Genomic DNA, 20,389 nt, shown 5'->3' with positions numbered 1-20,389 from the left:
ACAACCATTCATGCAGAACGATAAAAATAGACTGACTGATTATATATTCTTTAACTAATCACATGCATCACAAATATTATTAACAAGTGTAGATTGACACAAAACAAAAGAGAAAAACATAAACATAGAGTAGGCATAGAGCATTCAGTTTCAAACTTCAACAAGAACCCTTTTTTCAGTGCATTGTCAGTAAAGCATTCTATCAGAGCAGTCCGAGTTTGAAAAATTTGATCATAAAATTCGCAATTTAATTTAAACATTTGCAGAGAACAGATAACTATATTATATTATAACTTTCCCCACTTCAGAATATTAAAAAAACTAGTGGGGTGTATGGCATCGTGCCTTAAGGCAAATTGCTGGAACTTCCCGTACCGTAACGAAATGTTCGAGGAATACTGAATGTTTTCAAATAGATTATTATTAATATTGTACCATTGTCTAATATTTATAAGAATTATATAAACTGTTAAAAGTTAAAATTATTTGTTTAAAGTATATTAGAACTATAGTCAGAATTAAAAGTAAAATCTGAATTATTTTCAATATACAAAAAATTTTTTTTTGAAAAAAAAAGTTGAAACATAATTTTTTTTCCAAAATTAATTATTTTGTTAAGACAAGCAGAAAGTTCTTTGAATCATTTAAATCGGACGCTTAGTTCTCTCAAAAACTGCCATTTTTTACACATTAAGCTCGGTATCTTGGAAATGGCTAAGCCTGTCTTTGCTAAAAACTAATAACCACTTCTCCCAATCATTACTAATTGAATGTTTTTTAGATCATTCAAATCGGATGCTCCGTTCTCTCAATAATTCGATTTCTATTTTCTGCACTCTTTGCTTTTTATCACCGTAACTGCTGGACCTGCCTTTGCCAAAAACTAATCAGCACATCTCCTTATCAATAGGAATCGAATGTTTTTTAAACCATTCGAATCGGTTGATCCGCACGCCCAAAAACGTGGACGAAAAATTGTATCCATACATACACACACACACACACACACATCCATTTTTTCTGAGGTATGCCAAAACGTTCAGAAACCTTCAAAACGTAAAAATTTTCAATTTCGATTTTCGGCCCATTACAATAACTTACCCTACGGGAAGTTAAAAACTAGTGGTGCATGGCGCCATGATTTAAAATTCTAACCTTGCAATAGTAGAATATTAGATTATAGCGGTATAACGATATATATTATATTCTTTAACTAATCACATGCAAACAAATTTCGATTTTCGGTGTTTTTGAGAGTTGCGGATCGCCAGATTGGCTTGGACGGAATGAACCTCATATCAAATACGAGATTCATTCTGCGACAAGTGCTAATAGAAGGATCTAACATTTGCTGATAATACAACATGCAAATCATAAAATATCTTATGGCCTTGTCTGAAAATTTTATCGTACCTTTAAGCAACACATTTTTGTTTTAAGATGATGGCCAATAACAAATACATTTTAATTATGAGTACATACCTCAATGAATCTATCCAACGAAGCAATTTATTCTTATTCATGCGCCTTCTTTACTTAATATACACGCATGATTGGTGACACAGATATGCCGCATTATTATTAAAAATAAATAAAATCCGCGATTATAAAAAGCAATATCAATAACCATCTCTAACTAGCACATAAGTTTGAACAAAAACCTGTCGAAATACGAAATAAAACTTGTCAAACGCCATCTTGTTTGGGCCGTCGGTTGCACTTTATGAACTTGCCCGTTCCCTATATGTGATAAATATATTCTCATCGGGCAATGCCGGAAACCTATAAATAACACAATTATTCCTTACTTCATTATTGTTTACCGGCTGTCAATCGGTTCGAGTTGTAGTTTTTGGTAGTAGCACTTGTGCAAAGTTTTTTATTATTTAATTAAACATGCAGTTTAAAGCAATCGGTCGTGTGTTGTACAAATTGTGGAAACAAAGTCATTTTTGCTATTTGTTAAATAACAAAAATCTTGTGGTTAAGTTTCAAACTCTTTGGACTCTGCATATGTCAAAGATTCAAGGTAGGATTTATTGTCTTTACTTTTTATTTACATTAAATGCTTGTAATATGTACAGTAAATATTTTTTTACTGGTACGATACCCCTCCAGAATTTCAGGTGAAACATATATTTTCGCTATGATATTCTTATAATATTCCAACTAGAAATCTAGATTTAATTGACATTTTACTTTAAGGCAAGTTATATATCAACTTCCTGATATGTATAAATAATTTGCTTACCTAGAACTGAAATTTAGTAACTTTTCCAATTTTAACATTTAATATTTTTAACAACTTAAATTATAATTCACTTTTATAAATTACCTTACGGCACTATTTGATAAATATATTCGCATCGGGCAATGCCGCAAACCTATAAATAACATAATTATTGCTTACTTCATTATTGTTTACCGACCTGTCAAACGGTTCAGTTGCAGTTTTTGTTAGTAGCATTTGTGCAAAGTTTTTTACTCCATTTTTAATATTTCGTAAATGTTTTAATTAAAAATGCAGTTTAAAGTAATCAATCCTGTGTTGTACAAATTGTGGGAACAGAAACATATTTGCTCTTTGTTAAATAACAAAAATCTTCAGGTTAAGTTTTCAACACTTTGTAACCGGCGTATGTCAAAGATTCAAGGTAGGATTTATTGTTTTCTTTGTAGTACATGACTTGTTTAATGTCTGTCTTTATTATGTATCGTTATTATTTTTTATATTTACATTAAATGTTTATAATATGTACGGTAAACATTATTATTATTCCTTCAGAACTCCAGGTAAAACATATTTTTTCGCTATAATATTCTTATAGTATTCTAACTAGAAAAATGGGTGCAAATGACATTTTGGTTTTAGGCAAGTTATATAAGATCTTCCTGATATATATAAATAATTGACGTACTGAAAACTGAAATTTAGTAACTTTTCCAATTGTGACGATATTATTTTGAAATTTTGACGGATCAATTTCCAAACTTTCATGATTTTTTATAAATATAAATAAAAGGCCTATGATATTTTAGGATGCCCGTTAAGACCAACTCACTTTCATACAAAGTTTCATCAACATTCGAAAAAAATGGCAATTAATTACGAAGAGACGTTCTAACAACAATTAATTACCAAGATCTCTGGCCGATCTTAAATGAAATGCAATTTCACGATTTTCCATTTTTGTATCATTCGATTCAGAATGACTAGCAATGTCAATAAAACAAAATTAACAAATTGGACTTTCTGCCGATAACATTCACTAACTAAGAGTAATCAAGATTGATTACACTTACAATTGGGCAGAATGATGGCAAAATCTCTATTAGCATCTACTTTTTATCCTGAAATTTATTTTTTCAAGTCCATTTTAGAAACTTTTAGAACCAACTCATAGGTATTTCTTTTTTCTTCAATGGGAATATATAGGTATCTTTTATTACTACATGTAGGTATATATATCATTTTGTTCTTATTTATACCATGAGATTTTGAAAAATCACTAACAAAATTTTGAATTTTCACGTTTTGGTTTTGGTTCAAAACTTTGGTCGTACTCTTAAAGTAAAATACCAATATAGTAATATAATTTAATATGTTGTATATGTTATTATTAATTAACATATTTTAAACCTCAACATTTTTTACTTATATTTATAAGGCAAATATCAGAATAGTAAATACTATTGTAGGAGATTGTGAGCTGATTTTCTATGACTTTGGAAAGGTTTCTCCATAAAGATACATTCATTATCTTAACATTTGTATTTTAATATATTAATTTCAATACAAATATTGTATGTATACCTAATAACGATTTTATAACGATCATTGTTACCTCATTTTGGTTTAAAAATTTTGATTCTCTATCTTGGCTGGTTCATTACTTCGATATTCTATCTATGGTAGAGACAGATGGAGACAGAATTTATGCACTAAATATATCGCTCGATAAACTTGCCCTCAATTTGTCTTTTTAAATATACAATAATTTTTATATTAGCATTTATTACAAGTAAATTTTATACTTATACCCTGGGAAACGATACAATTTAAAAAAGTAGTACTTGATAATATTTTTCTTTCAAAAATCATGTTAATTCAGGACATAAATTTAAAATGTATGTCCTGAAGTAACATAATATTTTGAAAAAAATTAGTACAAAGTACTACTTAGCATTTTTTTGATAAATTCCAAATTTATAGTTCCTTAAAAATAATCAGAATTAAGAGTTTTTAAGTTAAAAAAATACAAAATATTCACAAAATTTATTAAAAATAATATTCATTTTAAGTTTAAAATTTACAATAATCTACATTCGAGACTACTTTACATTGAGTTCACTTTCTCAACATTTATAAGATCTTGAAGTATATGAATGAGATGTTTCATTCTTCATGAATAATTAAAAAAAGGAATTAAAAAAAAACCAAAAAAATATATAAACACCCACTAAAAATTATTATTACATCTCAGATTATATAGTCGTTTAATACACCTTTTACTCAAAATATTATTAATTATAATTTTGAGTGATTGAATGGAATGAGGAGTCTTCATTTTATTTTTTTTAATTTTAATATTTAAAAGTTCTTGAAGAAAGGGACATTCCAGATTCCTAAAATGATGAAAGAAACATTGGAAAAAAATTGTAACAGAGACTTTCAGGAAGTTCAAAAAAAAATTCATAAAAAATATTGGTATGCATTTGTGAATGTGTATGTAAATATTAACAAGAAATTTCTAGTATTTTTTTAACTTACAAATATTTTTAATAGAGAAAAGTTACTAACGGGTGTTTAATATTAATTTTTTTAATTTTAATATTTCAATGTTTCTGAAGAAGGGGACATCTCATATCCTTCAAATGCCAAATCCCAAAAAAACTTTTAAAAACAGAGGTATTTCTAGTATTATTATAATTTTCAAATATTTTTTAATAAATTTTTCAATTATAATAATTTCTGATTAATACAAAGTCTGTATTCAATGTACAACCTAATATTTTCTTGAAATACTAAAGAACTTGGTTAAACGTTCTTTTAGGTTATCTGTATTCTCAATTTGCGCAAAATAAGATAAGCACAAATGCCTCGACGCACTAATACAGAAATTATTTATTGCATACACGTGAATATGGAGAAAAAGATATGAATACATGTATTTGGATATATTCATATTTGAATTCATAAATTTAATATTTTTAAGAATTAATAACTTCAAAAAAATAGTACGAAGTACGAATGTGAATAGCATTATGCTATCTAATAATTGCTTCATTTGAATAAAAATTATACTTCAGAACTTCAACGAATATAGTAAGTATGAAAATATCACTTTTGAAGAAGTAAACAAATTTTAAGCCTTTAATCACCAATAATTATGATACTACATTTCGAACAAACGCAATTTTCATTACATAAGTTTTTGAAAGTTGGTCTGTTAGTTTTATCTATTCTTACACTTTGCCAAAGGCATGCCATCAATTTATTATAAATATGTATTTCAATTCATATTCTTCCTCCAATATTATCAATAAAAAATTGTTGGTTTTGTTATAAATAACTATTATCAGGCCATTGTGGTCTTGCATCCGACCGCAAGGTGGACAATCTTGTTTGAACAAGGAGTATTTTCAACGAAATGATTTTTTCTAGTTGTAATTTTTTTTGTATCCTGCTTGTAACCTGATTTATGATAAGCACTATCCTGGTTGTAGAAATTAGGATAATTTCTCAATATGTTGTTGAATAAGACATTTAAAATGATTCCTTTGGAAATGATAAGTTGAAGTTCAACTTGAAGGTAAGGACGGATATTTGAACACTGGTAATAAATGGAAGAATCTTTCTTTAGTGGTTTTTTATTGTTCAAGACATTTTTTGGATTTTTCATTTCATCGTTCATATATGCTCTATTCTCAGCTCATAATATAGCTTCAATTGCTATTTTAATTATATTCGGTTGGTAAATCTACTTTGTTCATATTATTTAGTATTATTACTTCTAGTAATTCCAATTTCTGTTATTTCTTTCTATGCATTCAGAACATAGAATATGTGCTTAGGAATCATAAATTTGGAATTTATAAAAAAAAATGCTCAGTAGTACTTTGTACTAATGTTTTTTCAAAAAAATATGTTACTTCAGGATATAAATTTGAAATTGAATTGTATTGTTATGATATTTCTCCCTAATAAATAATATGGCTTTTTTAGGCAATGGTTGGACTTTCTATATTTGATATACTTTCCATTATAAAGTAATGTTGATATATCTTTACTTCATTCAGCAATATCTAAAAGGGCTATTTTTATCTATAACATACTATCATCTATATTATTAAATATTCGGTTGGTAAATCTACTCTGTTTACATTATTATTTAATATTACTTCTAGTATATTGTTGTGATATTTCTCCCTAATAATATGGCTTTTTTAGGCCAATGTTTGGACTCTCTATATTTGATATTCTTTTCTTTATAAGGATTCTAATAATGTTGATATATCTTTACTTCATACAGCAATGCCTGAAAGGGCTATTTTCACCTGTAAACATACTTTAATCAATATTTTTAAATCAAAATGGATATCACTAGTGCTTGATATCAGGTGGTCCGAAAAGTAGGTTTGAATCTAGGATTTTGTAATTACCACAGCCATAGATAAGGAAAACCACAGCGTTTTGAATCTCCCTTATTAAAATCTAATAATCTTAAAAGATTTTAGTAACTGATAGGAAATAGTTTTACAAAAATTACTATGCCAGTGAAAATCTCTTGTGTGATCATTTAGTTTTTGTGATTATCCTGAAAATGTTTTTGTCAGAAATACGTTATCAAAATTCAAAATAACCTCCTACTATTCTAATTAGAATCATGTTTTGAATGTTAAAGAGTCCAGTATTAATTTTCTTGCGGCTTATATTAGTCGGGTTTTTGGTAATATATATCTATTACTTATTAATATAATTAATATTATCTAGTATAAAATTTTTCAGTATAACCTTATACTTACTATAACTGATACTTTATCAAAGTCATAAGCATCGACTGTGATTCTAGAAAAAGATTAATTTAGGGAAGTTGTAATTATGTTACGTAGTTATAAAATTAATGTAAACTCTCCTTCGATAATTCAGGTTATAATTTAACCCATGTAGCTGTGGACTGTATTAAACACTTCTTTGTTTGTGTTTGATTATGTATTTGTTGCAGTTCTAATTACAATCACTAATTTGTCACTAGAAGATATATATTTATTCATTATTTACTATACATGTTGTTTTGCGGACTTTACTTTTAGAAGTGAACAATTAGTTCCATTAAAACACTCCGCTACCCCCTCTACCAGGGGTAGCAATTATTTCGTGTAAAGCTTAATGCCATGAAGGTTGTCACCTTCTTGGCCAATATAATAAAACGAAAATACGTCCGAATAGAAATAGATTATATTAGTCGAGTTTTTTGGCAAATATGGATATTATTAAAGTATGTAAAATATAATTGAACAATTATCAAACTTTAAAATAACCACCTGTGATTGTAATTAGAATCATAAATAGACGGGTATTAATTTCCTTAGTTGAATTTTTCCTTAGCTGCTATATGGCTATATAATATTAATTTCTAGTATAAAAATGTATATTATTATATTTGCAATAATTGGTACTTTATCAAACTTTAAAATATCCGCCTGTGATTCCTATTAGAATCATGTTTTGGGCTTCAAGGAGTCGTAGAGTAGATTATATTGGTTAAGTTTTCTTTGCTTTATAGTACTATTTTATTGTTATTATTATTAATACTATTATTTTAATTATAATTTATTCATTTATTTATTCTATTTCTTTTCTTTAATTCCTTTTGTCTTCTTCGATTTTTGTTTGTTTCCATTCCATTTTTTCTTCATCTGTTTAATTCCATTTTTTTTCTTCTTCATTTTTATTTTCAATACCATAACTTTTAAGTTATAGATTGTGTAATCTGATTGTTAAAACTAGCAAACAAAAAAATAGTACTATTTTATAGTATGAAAGTTTACAGTATATACTTGCTATAATTGGTACATTCAATTCAATTGGTCATCAAACTTTAAAATAACCATATATGATTCTAATTAGAATCCTATTTTGAATTTCGAAGAGTCATTTATTAATTTCCTTGTAGATTATTTTTGTTTGTCCTTTACCCGTGGCACATATGACTATTTCCTTACCCAAGTTTCCAGTACATTATTATACTTGCCTGTATAGAAAATAGTTTTTGAACTCTTGAATCGATTGCTTAGAAACGGTATTTTTTCTTGCGTACAAGCACTGGTTCTATTCACCACTACAGAACGGCCGTACCTCGTGCTTTCAGTCATATAATATGATGTATGATATATGTATGATTGTCTGGCCGAAGCTCCACGTGTTATTCTATCTGTCAATGAAGTTCGGCATAGGGAAAAACAACACGATGCAAATCAATTCGACGGCTGATAGACCGTTCTTATCAGAATGCCATGTGCTACGGCCGCGGCGAGGCTGGAAAAGCGCGCTTTTCGGTAACTATGCGAGCTTTCGGAAATTGTTCCTGATTTGATAACGAAAAATTAGAAAAAAATCATTATTTGTTATTTATTGTTATGCGCTTCTATTGATAGCCAAGAATTTGCTTTATTTTATGTGTTATTATTGTGCATGGTTTGGATATTGAGTCATTTCAAACGAAATGGTCTTCATAATTTTATTTTATTTTTATTTTTACAAATTTTTAAATATATATATTTTGTGTGAAGAATTAATTTGAGTTAATTGAAAATTTGATAAATATTTTTTTTGCATACGAAGAAAATCAATATTATTTATTTCAAATACATTTCAATATAATACACGTATACATATGATACACTTTTTTATTTTCAATTTACTTAAATCTATTTTTTCTTTAAAAAAAATTAAATCTTTTTTTGCGACTGACGTTGAAGTTTAAAATACGATTACATCAAAGTATGTATCAAATAATAATATCAAATACAGTAGATATTTCCATAATTTCAATATATTTATCAATAATAATTATTCTTCTATATAATTGTTAAATTTGATATTGGACTTCAGAAATATTAGTTTCTTATTAGAATTTGAATTTGCCGCCTAATTTACTTTGGTAAGATGATATAAAAAATGGGATACAAATGTATCATTTTATTATATATGAAATACAGTTGATATATAAAAAACAAATATTGATTAAAACTGAATATATAATTATTTAATATAATATATAATTCAGCCTAATTACAAATTTCAGTCGGTACTATAATCTCTATATTTTAAAATAATATCATAGATATAACCAAAATTTGAAATTGGAAAGTCGTATTTTTTTATTAACATTGTTCGTTTACATCTGGAATACAATTCCATTTTTTTTGAGTTTTGAATACACTTAATTTTAAATTGATTTTTTGTCAATTTTATTCGAAAATCAAATCAAATCTTGTTTTGTGACTGAAGTTGATATATTGTGCAAGAAACAAATATTAGTTAATATAATGTATAATTATTCAACCATCTAATAGTATTTAATTTTAAAATCGATATATTTCAAAACATTAGCCCTGTTATAATCAAGATTTGAAACTTCTATTTAAAATTTATTAGTAAATCCTAAATTCTACTATCCTATGAACTAAATTTTATTTTATTTCACATTGTTTGTTTATTAACATTGTTCATTTACATCTGGTATACAATTCCAGATTTTTTTTTAAATCTTATTTTTACTCAATTTTATTCGAAAATCAAACCAAATGTTTGTTGTTTTGTGATTTATTTTGATATATTGTGCAAAAACAGATATTAGTTGACATAATTTATAATTATTCAACCTTCTAATAGTTTTTTATTCTAAAATCGATATATTTCAAAATATTAGCGCCATTATAATCAAGATTTTAAATTGTTGGTTAATATTTGAAATTTATTAGTTAAAATTGTTTATATTTGCAAATTACAAAACTACTAAATTCTACTATCCTATTAACTCCTTTATTTTAAATATATTTTTCATCAATTTTCTTTTTGAGTTCCTCTCTAAAATCGTTCTCTCAACATTCTTTCTATGTGCAAGTCACATAACTCCTGAGTTGTAAATTTGTCAATAATGATTTTGTATTTTAATGCACTTAATTTGAAAATTATTTTACCTAAATTTTCTGTTTGAGTTTTTTCTTGGATCTTGTTTTATGGCTAAAGTTTAGCAAGAAAATATAATGCTTGTAATTATTCATTTTTCTAATAGTTTTTAATCAAGTCTATTGTCTATTGTCACGATTTTTGTCGGAAAATTTAAGATGCTCATATTCATATGGAAGGTAGCTTATGACGTTAGAAAGCTGCTATAAAAAAAATTCGATCGTAGTTCAAATAGTTTTTGAAATATGCAAAAAGTGGCATATGTAAAATCGGTATATTTTGAAATAATAGCGTAGTTGTAATCAAAGTTTGCAATTGTAGAGTTCTATTTGGTTCTTTGTTAAAATTGTTTGTATATGCAAGTTTCAAAATTCCAGAATTTTAATAGGTTCATCAATAATAACTATTCTTCTATATAATTGTTAAATTTGATATTGTAACGCGGATTAAAAATATTAGTTTCTTATTAGAACTTGAATTCGCTGCGCAATTTACTTTAGTAAGATGGTGAAAAAAATGAATTGGATTGGATACATTAAAAGTAATATTTTTAATCTGCGTCCAATATCAAATTTAACAATTCTATAGAATAATAATTATTATTAATGATCCTATTAAAGTTGTGGAATTTCCTAAAAATATTTTTTAATGTTGAGTTTTGAATTTTTAAGTTTAATATTATTCTATTTTTCATAGTACGGAACTATTTAAATTTCCATCTTCCACTTGACTGTACTTTTATCTAACGTATACTCTGAGATCTGTTCAGCTTTCTTATTTACCTTTATGACGACAACGCAACGCACATAATGACTACGACAGCGGGCATTGCGATTCAGTGAGTTATTATATAGGCTAACTACATAGAAGGCCGTTTACTCATTTGTAAAAGTGAGCAATGCCATAAACGAAACAAACGGCCTACGAAACAAACTCGTAGACACTTTTTGAACGTAGCCATTCAGAGGATCCGAGGGAAATTGATTGATAATAGTAATAATAATTGATGTTTTAATCCCTATTAAGCAATTGGGAATTTGTTCGATACCTTTGATTGATTTTGCTGTTTTAATACAACTTGTTTTTGGAACAATATTGATTGATGATTTCTTTCGTAGAAAATCTTCAACTAGTAACATTATATAATTACCATTAAATAATGTTATATATTTGGCACAATATTAGTATCTATTTTTTTGTAGGATTTTTACGACCAGTTTTTTATTTAGCACACAAACATTGATAAGCATTTCAAAATAGCAATTCAAAGAGCCTGCAGAAAATTGATTGATTATAATAATATGAATTGATATTTTGTTAAATTTCATTAATTGATATACGATCGATTATAAACTGTTGGAAAATCTTAGTTATATTTTGCTGTTTTGATACAAATTGGAACAAAATAATTTTGCTTACCATTTGTAGAATTTCTACTACTGGTGATTGATAATTGATTAGCATTTTTGTTGATTGGTCGATTGTTTTTGATAGTATTTTTTCATATTTTGCAAATGTCGATATAATAACGATTAAAAATTGATCCATAACTTAGCCTGATTTGGCCATTTAATTGCAAATTTGTTTTGAAGCAATATTGATAATTTTCCTTGTATGAGATTGAGTATACTAGCAATAATTAACTTATAAGATTTGATTAGTGATTCAAAAAATCTGCAATAAATTGTTTGATCACTAATTTTTTTTTTTTTGTAAATGATTGAATTTATTATTGATTGATGGTTAGATTCCATAGTTTTTTATCTTTTAGTGCACATTTTTGGCCTAAAAACTATCTATTTTCATTTACAATTAATAGGATTTCTTCTGGTAATATCAATTCTGGCATTTAAGAATAAATTGGCAATTCAAAAAAGTGACGAGCAATTATTTTTTGCTAATATTGGTTGTTATTTTATTAGTTTGATCTAATAATCCTTTACTTATCAATTCAAAAAAAGTACGATTATTAGTTTTATTTTACTAAATTGGTTTTGAGGCAACAACTATTTGCTTTCATTTACAATTAATATAATTTCTTCAGCTAGTAATGTTTATTCTGACACACTAAATTTTTTTTTACTGATTCCAAGAAGAGTAGTTGTTTTTTTGTTAATATTGATAAATATTTTATAACTTTTATTTATTAATCGATTGGAAATAGTTTGAAATCTCAACTTTATTTTGCTGTTCTAATGCAAATTGGTTTTGGGACAATTTGATTCATTTTCTGTTTTCATTTAGCAGGATTTCTTCAGTTAGTAATATTTCTTCTGGCACATAAGACTTTCTTAGGGATTCAAAGAATCTGAGAGTAATTGTTTTTTTTCTTAATATTAATAAAAAAATTGTAACTTTTCTTTACTTATTGATTGTAAATAGTGCGATATATTGTTGTGGTTTTGCTGTTCAAAGGTAATTTGATTTAGGAGTAATATCCATCTGTTCACCTTCTGTAAGAATTCTTTAGCTGATTATATTTATTCTAGCAAATGATTTAATATATTAATAAGTTAATATATTGATTGATATGATTTAATATTTTGATCAAAAATAATCCGAAACTGGAGTCTTATTGGTTTTGATCCATAACAATCCTAATGTTGTTCTAGGTTCCTCTAATAATATTTATTCCAATACAAAATGATTGAATTAATTCACATATCAAATAGTATTTAAATCCAATTCAAAATTACATAAACCAAATACCAAATAGTCAATATAATTAACAGAATTTTCACAAAAATTCTTTTAACTTTGTAAAACAGTTCCATATTGAATTAGTGCAGAAGTACAGCTACAAAATAGTTTTGGTCTATTTAAATAGCGATTGATCGTTTTATGTTTATCCTTTATAGAATGTTAACATGTTTAAAAAATAATTATGATTAAAATGAAAATTTTCATTTACCACAAATTTGTGCTATATACCCCTATAAATAAAATTTCATTACATTACTGCATTATTAACAGCGTACCGATTCTCCATGCGAATGTGTTCGTATCATGCCAGGGCTACAGTGGAAATACCGGGTCAACTGTAATTGTTTAGCGTAAGCGGGTAAAATAATGAAAAACAGGCGGAGATTTTGCGCAACTTTGGAATCGAAGATAGATTCTTTGAAATTATGATACCTAAAAGACTTAAATATCTGATTAAGGTTTTTGAATTTCGTTTAAACTTGGCCATGAAGTTGAGAACAATTTAAAATATAGTTTATGTAATTTTTTTTGGTCAGTGTTGATTATGTTGTTACCTAGGCAGAAGACAGATTAACAAAAATGAAGACAAATCTATGAACTACATTTTATTTGCCAAGCTGATCTTGTAACTAGTATCTGGAATCTTTAGAACTAACGTACATGAATTCAAATATCAAAGTGATATTTTAAATAATTTGCAGCATTTATCAAAAGTAGTTTGCTTGTAGTTGGTCACGTTATTTCGCCAGAATGAAGACAAATCTATGTGCTACGTTTTCATGTCAAACCTGGTCTTTTAACAGTTTTAACAATTTTGATCTTCTAGAACCAGCATAGAGGCATTCTGAAATATAGAAATAAAGTTTTGAATAATTTGCAGTATTTAGCAAATACAGTTTAATTGGTTTTTGTTAGTCAGATTTGATTATACTTGGGCAGAATGAAGATACTTCTATGGGTTACGCGTTACTCTCAAATCTGATGTTCCTTACTACAATTTTGAACTTTAGAAGCAACATATAGCCATCCTTAAAGATGAAGATGAAGTTTTAAATAATTTGTATTCTTAATAGCTGTTTATTAGTAAACGTTGATTATTACTAGACAGAGTTGATCATTTTTAGCCAGAATAAAAACAGATCTTTGACTAACGTTATATACTCAAACCTGATCTTCTACCAACACTTGAACTTTTAGAAGCAACATATTGGCATTATTAAAGATGAAGACGAAGTTTCGAATTATTTACAGCATTTAGCAAATCCTCTTTTCAACTCTAATCTTGAACTTCTAGAACCAAGATGTAGGCATTCTTAAAAATGAAGATCAAGTATCGATCGAGTTTGCACTATTTAGCAAAAAGAGTTTAATTACTTTTTATTATTCAGAGTTGATTCTATCTAGGAAGAATAGAGATTGATCAATGAAATGCGTTTTATTCTCAAATCTGATATTTCTACTACAATTTGAGCATTAAGAAGCAATATTTAAGCATTCTTATAGATGAAGAATAAGTTTTTAATCATTTGTAATATTTGGCAAATATAGTTTAATTACTTTTTGTTAGTCAGAGTTGATGAGCTACGGTTTTTTCTCAAACCTGATCTTTTAACAGTTTTGGCAGTTTTGATCTTCTAGAATCTATATACAATCTTAAACATATAGATAGGGTTTTGAATAATTTTCAGTATTTAGCAAACATAGTTCAATTTCGTTTTGTTTGCCAGAGTTGATTATACCTAGACAGAATGAAGACAAATCTATTCAAATATAACTTTAAACTCTTGAACTTAAATGCCTAGCATGTAGGCATTCTTAAACATCAGAATGAGGTTTCAAATAATTTGCAATATTTAGAAAATCATTAACAAAAATTTTTTTAGTCAGGGTTAATCATACCTAGATAGAGTGAAGATAGATCAATGAGTTACGTTTTATTTCCAAACCTGATCGTTTAACTACAATTTTGAACTTTAGAAGCAAGAATCTTGAAGATGAAGATAAAGTTCCGAAAAGTTTGCTGTATTTAGCAGAACCAACTTATAGTCATTCTTAATGATGAAGATAAATTTCGAATAATTTGCAGTATTTACCAAATGTAGTTGAACTACTTTTTGTTAGTCAGAGTTGATGATACCTAACCGTATTTGAGATATAGTTGGATTTTGGCGGATTTGAGATATAGTTGGGATATAGTTGGAATTTGGGTTCTTTATTTCCAATTTTGAACTTTTAAAACCAATATATATGCATTCATTCTTAAGGATGAATATGAAGCTTTAATTAAAGTGCAATATTTATCAAACATGTTGGTCAATTAATGTTGATTATACGTAGGCTTAATGAAGATCCATCTTTGAGCTACGTTTCATACTAAAACCTGGTCTTCTAAGTAGAATTTTGGGGATAAATGACCACCAGGCTAAAAGCCATAAATAAATTCAAAAAAAATAATTTTTAAATTTTGGAACCAGATTATGGCTATTCTTGTGATATATTTCATCTTGTTCTTAGTGGTGTCGTGACTCCTTTGAAATTTGAGGATGAATTTTTGGATTATCCCATTTGATTTTGGTTTGTCTTTATTATGGAAATATTATTAATCCAGGAACCAGGATTATTCCAATCCTGGTTCCTCCATCTATTTTGGACGTTCCACACATTTGTTTCTGTCGAGATTCTTCAATAAATGATTTTAAAATCAATATTTAGTTCTATTATTCAGGCCCGCTAATAGTCGTTGGAAATACGATTGTGACGGGCCTGCGTTACGAACACTGACAAAAACTTCTCCCGTATATGAAACTCGTATACAGCGTACATTTCGTTCGAACGGCTGAGTATTTTCTCTCGCGTACAAAACCTTCGGCGTTGTGTCGGCTGCGTATGTGTGCGAATCTGTATGTATACATTTAGTGGAAAGAGGTGTTGGTAGAAAATATTTTGTGGGTCTGAAAAGACCCCTAGTGGATATCAAAAGACGTATGAAGAAACACTTTGGGTGGTGGTTTTCTTAAAAAGATTTTTCTGTGCTGGACGTTGAGAAACTCTTCTTTGTGGAGATAGTTGTATTTTAATTTTTAGTCTCGGTATTAATGCAAATAATCGTATCACGCGTTATTTTAATTTTTGGAATTTTTGAGGAATCTAAAAAGACCCTTAACAAATATCAAATGGCTTTGAAAGAAAAACTTTAGGTGATAGTTTTTTTGCAATGATTTTTTGGAGTTGGACGTTGACAATCTCACTTTGTGTATTATAGTTTGTGGTAATGTCTCGGTATTAATGCAAATAATCGATTCACACGTTCTTATCATTTTCTTGTTTGGTTTTTGACGTGTTATTATATGTTAGAATTTTTAAAGTGTAATTAGTCAATATTTATGCATGACTCAGATTTACACTTTTAATATTGGGGACTATTCACGAGCATAATTTCAAAAAAATTAAATAAACCTATTTAAAGATTTTGCTAAAATTAAGTTTGCTCTTTCAATTCGTCTAAATTACTCGTAACAAATGATTTTTATTTTTAAGTTACACTCTATACACTCATATTTTCTTGATGTAGCCTCTCAAAGTTTATACGACAGTTCATTTAAATTTTTGATACAGACAACGGCTGAAAATATAGTGCTCCAAATAGCACAAAATAAAATTAGTTCAATTTTACGCCTATTTTATTTACACTATAATAACATAGCTATTACACTCATAATAACATCTTATCGAAGCTTTTTTTTCTATAGACTAGGTCTTTTGACCGGGTATGTCGAGCTCAATACCGCCTGGGTCTAATACAGATTTAAAACTCCTTCCTTCTTTTCTTTTGCCTCTTCGTAAACCGCTATCAGGCAGTACTTTATAGGGGGAGGGTGTAGAATGTTACGATTCCTTCTCTGAATTATACTTTAGTGCCATTCGCTTTTCTTCTTTTTCGACTTAAGATATGTATCCAAGAATATGTTCATAAATATGTTTAATAAAATTATTTCATTTTTTAAGTTTTTATGCATTTAAAAAAACTGAATACAATATTTTATGCTTGATTTTTCTCTAAGTATCTGATACGATTTATAGGCATTTTAAGATGAAACTCAAAGAGTAACTATTTTAACACGTAATTGCCACTAATAATATAATAATAATATCAGAAACATTTTCTCGTGGGCTATCGTAACTTTATTAGCAAATAATTTCTAAGTACAACAAAATTTAGATAATATTATCTACTTTCAAGTGAATTACTATACCCCTCTCATCACGTTGTGAAGGGAGGGGTATAGTAAGATATCACTTGTATTTATTTTTTACCTGAAATCTAAACTTTTTAAAAAAAAACTAAAATTTTATAATTTCTATCGTAACTAAAAATACACGTCATGTTTGGTGGGGGAGGGAGGGTTATTTTGAATATCACTACCAAGGTTGATGGGGGACCAAAAATCCTTTGAAAAGTGATCACGAGATTAATGGACGCCCCCTTAGATAATTTAATTATAAATCTATCAAAGAAACTTAGTGTATCAAAGAAAAAAATGCAAAAATTCTTGGAAAAACACTTTTTTATATCTTTTTCTTAGCATCAGACACATATGACTGACATGGCAGTCAACGTGTTAAGTACCAAAAAAAATTGCAAAGATTCGGTTGATTGAGTCCTGCAATCATAATCTGCTCATAAAGTCATTTACCAAATTAACGCGATCAGCGTCGTTATCTCAACTTCTTCGCCCGTTACCAGTTGACCCTAAAAATGTGGAATCTATCCCGATTTGCCCTATTGCCCCCTATGCTGTTCACATAAAGCGTGAGTCGATGTTTGTACGTTGTGGCTGTATTGGTGCCTGTACGTGTGTCCATATCACGCGTTGTAGAATTCCATGCGCGATACGTACGGCTGACTAACACAGCTCGGCTCGAGAACTCGCATTTATATGAAACATTGAAATAACGAACATATTTGAAATATGAAAAACTACTTGAAAACTCTTCTGTTTAGACGATTTGCAGATAACGATCATGCGTTTGGATTCGAATTCTTGATTGGGATAATAGATAATTTGAAATGCAATGAATTTTTTGTGAATTTTTGCTAAAAATTTAAAAATAGTACAAATAGGTCAAATAAGAACTGATTTTGCGGACTTTCGTTTCAACTGTGATGAAAGATTGGTTTTTGGTATGAAAATATAACTTCTAAAAAATGCCTAGAAATAACATCACTATATTACTTTTTTTTAAAAAAAACTAGTGGTGTATGGCATCATGGCTTAAGGCAAATTGCTGGAACTTCCCGTACCGTAACGAAATATTCGAGAAACATTATGATCTAAAGTAATTCTAATAAGCTTTTGTAGAAGTTTTTTCAAATAGTGCTTTTTTTTCTTTTCTGTTAGATCGAAATTATATAGCTAGTTTATGATAAGCAAAAACACTTTCAGCAATTCAGCAACGTAGACCAGTCCGTTGACAATTATCTAAGATTAAAAATTTGATTTCAAAATAATTTTTCTATCGATTTCAATTGTTTCTAAATTGGGTATTGTACTAAAAATTGAAGTTTCTTAAAATAATAACATCATTATATTACGTTTATTTAAAAAAAATAGGTGTATAGCATCGTTCCTTAAGACAAATTGCTGGAACTTTCCATACCGTAACGAAATGTTCGAGGAATATTAAATGTTTTCAAATAGATTATTATAAATACTGTAACATTCTCTAATATTTATATGAATTATATAAACTGAATTTCAAAGTTAAAGCCAGTCTTAAAATTAAAATCTGAATTATTTTCCATTAACAAAAAAAATTTTTTTTGTCTACCCAAGCATAATGTTTTTTGAATCATCCAAATCGGATGCTTAGATCTCTCAAAAACTGCTAATTTTTGCATATTTAGCTCCGTATCTTCAAAATGGCTGGACCTGCATTTGCCAAAACCTAATCACCACTTCTCCCAATCATTACAAATTGAATGTTTTTTGGATCACTCAAATCGGATACTCCGTTCTCTCAGAAACTCGATTTCTCTTTTCAAAGAGTGCAGTCTTTGCTTCGTATTTCCGTAACGGCTAGGCCTGCCTTTGCCAAAAACTAATCAGCACTATCAGTATCTATCGAATGTTTTCTGAATCATTCAAATCGGTTGATCCGTGCGCCCGAAAACGTGGACGAAAATTTGTATCCGCGCACACAAACATCTATTTTTTCTGAGGTATACCAAAAGTTCAGAAACCTCAGAAAGCAAAAAATTTTCATTCCCGATTTTTGGCCCATTACCATAACTTACCCTAAGGGAAGTTAATTATATCAACTATTAATTGATTTTTTGAACTCGTGTTTCAACAGGGTGAAAAGTGAAATATATTTTAACTTCACTTGTTACCATTATTTCTATTAAACTTAAAATGAGATGTTGAAAATAATTTTATATTTTGGAATTAAATATTTTGTTTAAGTACTTCGGGGTAAAACCTTATTGTTGGTGGAAATTCCCATTAATCCAAGAGTCAGCAACTATTTTTGTTACTATATTTAGGGAAATCTTAGCAAGAAGAATATGCATGTTAATACACTATATCTTTTAAAAAGTATTTATAATCAAAATTACAGACTTTAATTTGCAATGTGGTATAAAAAAGATACATATATTATTTAAGTCTTTAGTGGTAATTTCCATAAAACTAGAAATTAGCAAGTACACATTTTTATTGCAATGAGTGTAGAATTATATTTATGGAAAACATAGAAAATAAGTTAATTATAAAATTTACATACTTTTAGAAACTATTTATAGTTAAAATCACATTTATTACTTTGCAATGTAAAGTAAATAAGTAATGCAAATTTAATTAGTTCAAAATTCTGGAAATGTATAGAAAAACTATTTTTTATTTCTTTTTCTGTCACATAATTACTACTCATGTAATTCATCATAAATTATGATAACCCAATAAGTACGCCGATTTCCATGTTCATCCTAATTAATTCTGCAAAAGAATCAAATTAAAATTAAATGTTTTATTTTAATGAGTACACTTTTCGAAATCAACGCAAAACAGATTATTGCATATCATATAGCATTATGAGCAAAATTAGTATAAAATATTGTGCTATATTGGCTGCGGCAGCTTTTAATGACAATAATCCTAGGAAATACGATATATCTATTTTACCTGTTACAGTATCATAATTAATTCAATCGACTAATTGTAATAATTTCCAAAAATTAGTTCATTTGGATTGGATTTGATCAGGCCAATTGATGAGCCTGGTTTAGAAGAATAGATTTCTGCAAAATAAATTTTTGAATCTCGATATATAGGAGAAATGCATCTAGAAAATCTTCGAGTAGTAAGGAAATATATTGTTTTGAATAACATGTCTTTTGGGTATAGTTTTAAAAATGCATATTGTTTGGATTCGTCTCCTCAAAGGTTATTTTCACTTGAAATCATATTCATATTCACACTTTGAAGTGAAAAT

At 27.9% G+C, this 20,389-nt stretch overlaps 1 protein-coding gene and 1 pseudogene across 3 annotated transcripts in view; one reads left to right on the top strand and one right to left on the bottom strand.

Annotated features, from left to right (window-relative positions):
- The window catches only part of LOC113383231, a 209,939-nt pseudogene that overhangs the window by 45,835 nt on the left and 143,715 nt on the right, over positions 1-20,389 (bottom strand).
- The window catches only part of LOC113383233, a 49,817-nt gene continuing 31,335 nt past the window's right edge, over positions 1,908-20,389 (top strand). Inside the window, exon 1 of one of the 3 annotated variants that reach the window (XM_026621485.1) lies at positions 1,908-2,029. The gene's annotated coding sequence lies outside the window, so the exon portion shown is untranslated. Of the gene's footprint in view, positions 2,030-2,565; positions 2,655-20,389 lie in introns of those variants that run through there. The other 2 variants (XM_026621483.1, XM_026621484.1) reach the window with 2 other exon arrangements.

Source organism: Ctenocephalides felis, unplaced genomic scaffold (assembly GCF_003426905.1).
Source record: "Ctenocephalides felis isolate EL2017-DRISC unplaced genomic scaffold, ASM342690v1 CF-g0.4_SCAFFOLD_03570, whole genome shotgun sequence".
Classification (NCBI taxonomy): domain Eukaryota; kingdom Metazoa; phylum Arthropoda; class Insecta; order Siphonaptera; family Pulicidae; genus Ctenocephalides; species Ctenocephalides felis.
Note: the sequence above shows the minus strand (reverse complement) of the source record. Positions and strands in the feature narration are given on the sequence as shown.